Below are 6,000 nucleotides of genomic sequence, written 5' to 3'. Positions count from 1 at the left end.
CTGGTTCTTACTCTTAACAACTTCTCCTTTGACTCCTCCCACTTCCTCCAAACCAGAGGCGTAGCTATGGGCACTCGCATGGGCCCTAGCTATGCCTTCCTCTTTGTCGGGTATGTCGAACAATCCCTGTTCCGGGCGTACACCGGCCTCATCCCCAAACTCTACCTCCGCTACATCGACGACTGTATTGGTGCTACCTCTTGTACCCATGCAGAACTCACTGACTTCATACACTTCACTTCCAATTTCCATCCTGCCCTTAAATATACCTGGACTATCTCCGACATCTCCCTCCCGTTTCTGGACCTCACCATCTCCATCGCAGGAGACAGACTAGTGACTGACATCCACTATAAACCCACTGACTCGCACAGCTATCTGGACTACACTTCTTCCCACCCGGTCTCCTGCAAAAAGTCTATCCCCTACTCCCAATTCCTCCATCTATGCCGCATCTGCGCCTGGGATGAGGTGTTTCACACTAGGGCGTCAGCGATGTTCTCATTCTTCAGGAAACGGGGCTTCCCCTCTTCCATTATAGATGAGGCTCTCATTAGGGTCTCTTCTACATCCCTCAGCTCTGCGCTTGCTCCCCTCCCCCCACTGGCAACAAGGACAGAATCCCCCTCGTTCTCACCTTCCACCCCACCAGCCAGCGGATCCAACAAATCATCCGCCAACATTTCCGTCACCTACAACGGGACCCCACCACTGGCCATATCTTCCCATCCCCTCCCCTCTCTGCGTTCCGCAGAGACCATTCCCCTCCGTAACTCCCTGGTCCACTCGTCCCTTCCTACCCAAACCACCCCATCCCCGGGCACTTTCCCTTGCAACCGCACGAGATGCAACACCTGTCCCTTTACCTCCCCCCGAAACTCCATCCAAGGACCCAAACAGTCTTTCCAGGTGAGACAGAGGTTCACCTGCACCTCCTCCAACTTCATCTATTGCATCCGCTGCTCCAGATGCCAACTTATTTACATCGGCGAAACCAAGCGCAGGCTCGGCGATCGCTCCGCTCAACACCTGCGCTCGGTCCGCGTTGGCCAAACTGGTCTCCCGGTGGCCGAGCACTTCAACTCCCCCTCCCATTCCCAGTCTGACCTTTCTGTCATGGGCCTCCTCCAGTGCCATAGTGAGGCCCACCGGAAATTGGAGCACCTCATATTTCGCCTGGGCAGCTTGCAGCCCAGTGGTATGAACATCGACTTCTCCCACTTTAGATAGTTCCTCTGTCCCTCTCTTCCTCTCCCCCTTCCCAGATCTCCCTCTATCTTCCTGTCTCCACCTATATCCTTCCTTTGTCCCGAAGGGTCTCGACCCGAAACGTCACCCATTCCTTCTCTCCTGAGATGCTGCCTGACCTGCTGACTCCAGCATTTTGTGAATAAATACATTCGATTTGTACCAGCATCTGCAGTTATTGTCTTACACTACTGAAATAATTTGCAGGTCATGTGGAAGTGGTTAGACACTCTAACATGTGTGCTGTACACTGTTCATGTCTCATGAAAATGGATGGGCATGACAGCAATACATCTTCAGTTAGGTCTTTATACTGATCCCTCTTTATTTCCACACTTTACTTCTCAGTTTTCTAAAAGCTGGGCTGACTTTTGCTATCCTGTTGTTTACTTTGTGATTAATGTTGACTGAGAGAATGCTGCCAAGGTATGTGAACTTGAAAATATTTGACCATTCACTAGGATATTTGGTTCTGTGCACGGAGTATTTGGTGCAGGTTGGTGCATAATTTCTGTTTTCCTTGTGCTCTTTGTAAGAGCCAAATTTGCCACAGGCATGGCCACTTTGTCTAAGCTTTTGTGCATATCAGCTTCTGAGTTCGTATTAAGTGCACAGTCATCAGCAAAGAAGTCCCCTTCTGGTGGATTCTTGCACTTTGATTTTGGGACTCCTTAGGTTAAAAAGAGCACTGTTCATCCTGTTTCTAAGGTTGATTCATTCTTTATCAGGTGAGGATTAGTCAACAGAGTAGAGAACATCATATTAAACAATGTAGGGATGAGCACATGGCCTTGGTTCACATCACTAGTGGCCAGGAATGTCTGAAGATTCTCCATCATCCATTGCTCTTGCCATCATATCTTCATGGAGTGGCATATATCAGATTTAGGCAGTCAGGTTCAAGCAAATCCTTCCTTGGGTATAAGAAGTATAGGAGTACACTTTAGAGGACAACTTCAATAATACAATAAATTAATTATCACTATTAGGTAACCAGGCTATAATTGTGCATATTTTAAATGCATGGGGCAACCAAAACATTATCCAAAGTAGATCATAGTTGCTGAGGAAGAACTATAGTTAATGTTATGCAGTGTACAAGAGCCTGATGGATGCTGGGAAGAAGCTGTTCTTGAACGAGAAGGTCACAGTTCCCAGGCTCCTATACCTTCTTCCCAATGGTAGTAACAAGACAAGGGCGTTGCAGAGTGGTGTGGGTTTTTGATATTAGCTACCTTTTTGATGCAATGCCTCTTGTAGATCCATTCAATGTGGGGAGGTCACCACCTGGGATTTATGGGTGATGTCTACCACTGTCTGCAGCCTCCTGCGTTTGCTGGGCATTCGAGTTACTGAACCAGGTCATGATATATCCAGTGAGTAGGCTCTCTACTATACATCTGTGGATGTTCGATGGAGTATTAATCGAAATACCGATTCCCTTAAATTTTCTGAGGAAGTAGAGTCTTTGGTGAGCTTCGTTTGTGATTGCAAAAATGTGTAGGGCTCAGGACAGATTTTCAGCGATATGCACGCCCAGAAACTTGAAGCTGTTGGCACTCTCCAGTCATTGTGTCAGTTTATTTTATTTTTGTTTAGTTTAGACATACAGCGCAGAAACAGGCCCTTCTATGCCGACCAGCGATTGCCGCACACCAACACTATCCTATATACCCAAGGGACAATTTACAATTATACCAAAGCTAATTAACCTACAAACCCGTATGTCTTTGGAGTGTGGGAGGAAACTGGAGATCCCGGAGAAAACCTACGCAGGTCATGGGGAGAAAGTACAAAACTTCATACAGACAGCACCCATAGTCAGGATCGAACCCGGGTCTCTGGCGCTATAAGGCAGTAACTCTACCGCTGCGACACCGTGCTGGCCAAACAGGTGAAGACAGGTTAATGGATCCTTGGCTACCTTTTCCTGAAGTCAACAATCTACTATTTGATGTTCCATACATTGACAACAAAATTGTTGTACCTGGCACAATTGCATCAGATTATCGAATTGTTTCATGTACTCTGTATCATTAGCCGTTATTCGTCTAACAACAGTGATATTGTCCATCATGGGCACAGCCCACCCCACTATCGAAAGCATCTACATGAAATGTGCTTTGAGAAGGCAGCATCTATCATCCTCACCATCTGGGGTGTCCTCTCTTCTCACTGACCTGTACAACCCTAAGGAAAAACAAGGAACTGCAGATGCTGGTTTACAAAAAAGACAAGGTGCTGGAGGAATTCAACAGGTCAGGGAACATAACTGGAGAACGTGTGTAGGTGATGTTTTTCAGACACAACTGGCATGTTGGAGCAGCTGGTAGAGCTGCTGCCTCACAGCACCAGAGACCCGGTTCAAACCTGATCTTGGGTGCTGTCTGTATGGAGTTTGCACGTTCCTCCTGTGACCACGTGGGATTTTCTATGGGTGCTCCGGTTTCCGCCCACATCCCAACGATGTGCAGGCTTGTATGTAAATTGGCCTCTGTAAATTTCGGTGATCTATGATTGGTATAGGCTCACTGTGTCAATGGACCTGCTTCTTCGCTGTATCTCTAAACTAAACTAAACCCCAATCCTACCTTGGCAATGGAATATTATGGGCCACCTCTTGCACAAACATGGACGTGTTCTATTTTGTTGCACCTCACCATGCTTGTGTATATGACTACAATCTTGACTCAAAATTCCCTCCTTCCTACTCCCCATTTCACTCTCCTCTCCCCCATTTCTATCTGCCCCAATCCCCTCTCACCCCACACTCCTCTCCTTCACTTTCATTCCCCTCTTCCCCATTCATTTCCCTCTCCACCCATTGTCTTCTCCCCATTCCCACCCTTATTCCCTCCCCCTCATTTCCAACCCCTCCCCCCTCCATTACCCTCTCCATTCATTCCTCTCCTCCTCCTCCCCGTTCCCCTTTCTCTCTCCCCTCCCTCACCCCCATTCCCGTCTCTCCCCTCCCTCACCCCCATTCCCGTCTCTCCCCTCCCTCACACCCATTCCCGTCTCTCAACCCACACCCCCATTCCCCTTTCCCCTCTCTCACCCCCATTTTCTCCTTCACCCCATCTCACCCCCATTCCTGTCTCTCCCCATTCCCTTCCTCACCCCCTTTCAACCCATCCCTCCCCTCCCTCGCCCCCATTTCTCCCCTCCCTCACCCCCATTCCCTTCAACCCATCCCTCACCTCCAACCCCATCTCTCCCCTCCCTCACCCCCAACCTCATCCCTCACCCCCAACCCCCTCTCCCCTCCCTCACCCCCAACCCCATCTCGCCCGTCCCTCACCTCCAACCTCATACCCCAACCCCCTCTCCCCTCCCCCAACCCCTTCTCTCCCCTCCCTCACCCCCAACCCCTTCTCTCCCCTCCCTCACCCCCTTCTCTTCCCCCCCCCCCCCCCCCCCGTGCTCTGGGTAGTTCGGCACGCGTTCTCGCTGACGTCAGTAGAGGAGGGAGGGGCGAGGGGTGGGAGCGCGCGCGCTTGGACGGGACGAGGCGACGGGCGGAAAAAAGTACCGGAGGAGCGCGAGCGGCGGCGGCGTCAACGGCAGCGGCGCGAGGCGGAGCGCGAGCGGCAGCCGGTAAGTGCGCGGGCGGCCAGGCAGGCGGGCAGGCGCGGACGGAGCCGTCTCCGGCCACTGGAGCCGCGGGCAGTGAGCGTTGGGGGAAAGAGTGTGCCCGGCGCCAGTTCACGGCTCGACACGAACCCGGTGGCCGGAGACCCTCTTAAAAAAAAATCAAACTCAGCGCTCATGAAACAGTAGCAGCTGCATCATCGCCCTCCCGCTCCGTGCAAAGCACCGCTCGCCCGAACTGCGGGGCGATAAACAAGAGTTTACTTAGTGCTTGTAACAGGTGGTGCGCCGCGCTGGCGCCATGTTCCTGCACCTGCACGGGATGGGGGGGGGGGGGAAGAGAGTTCCCTAGGCGACAGTCCCCATCCCTGCCACCAGGTAATCTTACAGTCGGTCCATGATTGCACACCGCAAAATATGTTTGCATTGTCACCCGTAACAAAGTGTGCACTCCACTAGGAGAGTGCATCACTGTATAACATCAATGCAACTTGCGAGGAGTTGTGCAGGTTGTATTATCTGGAGATCGATGCTGCTGGTGAACAGCAGCTGTCCCGTTAAGCTACAGGTTCTCTGTTGCACAGTCGACGTTGAGCCAACATGCTTTCCAGCAACTGCAACGTTCAGAGTCAACAAGTGGCAACAATGTTAGGAGTACTGAACAATATTTTGAATAAGTAGAAACAAGAAACTGCAAATGCTGTTTTATTAAAGCAGACGCGGTGCTGGAGTAACTCAGCGGGTCAGGCAACATCTCCTGAGAACATACATCGGCTACGTTATGCTCCGGGACACCTCTTCAGACTTATTAACACGCTGTTTTCGATCTTTTTTAATATGTCTTTTACGCTGAGCTTAATTTGTAAAAGGACATGTTGGAAGCCGAAGAAATTTCATTTGAAGGCAACATTATTTGAGACTTGGATTTTCTGATCCGATGCTCGGAATTGCGCCGCTCTTTTGGTGCTGGTGTGCTTTGGAAAAGGGTTTTAACCGGCATGAATGAAATCAATATATGTTCAATGTCAATTAGGCATTAATTCCCCTAACCGCGTGAATTATTACCATGAAATTAGTTTGTAGTTCAAACTACAGTTATTGTAGTTCAATAACTAACTTTTTATTGCCCTGCTCGTGTTGTCTCTGTGATTGTACATTATG

At 50.0% G+C, this 6,000-nt stretch overlaps 1 protein-coding gene across 1 annotated transcript in view; it reads left to right on the top strand.

Moving 5' to 3' along the window:
* The first annotated feature begins 4,728 nt into the window (after positions 1-4,728).
* LOC144595257 (2-hydroxyacylsphingosine 1-beta-galactosyltransferase-like) overlaps positions 4,729-6,000 on the top strand; it is a 67,043-nt gene continuing 65,771 nt past the window's right edge. The window contains exon 1 of the mRNA XM_078402540.1: positions 4,729-4,845. The gene's annotated coding sequence lies outside the window, so the exon portion shown is untranslated. The remainder of the gene's footprint in view (positions 4,846-6,000) is intronic.

This window comes from Rhinoraja longicauda, chromosome 1 (genome assembly GCF_053455715.1).
Source record: "Rhinoraja longicauda isolate Sanriku21f chromosome 1, sRhiLon1.1, whole genome shotgun sequence".
Classification (NCBI taxonomy): Eukaryota; Metazoa; Chordata; class Chondrichthyes; order Rajiformes; family Arhynchobatidae; genus Rhinoraja; species Rhinoraja longicauda.
Note: the sequence above shows the minus strand (reverse complement) of the source record. Positions and strands in the feature narration are given on the sequence as shown.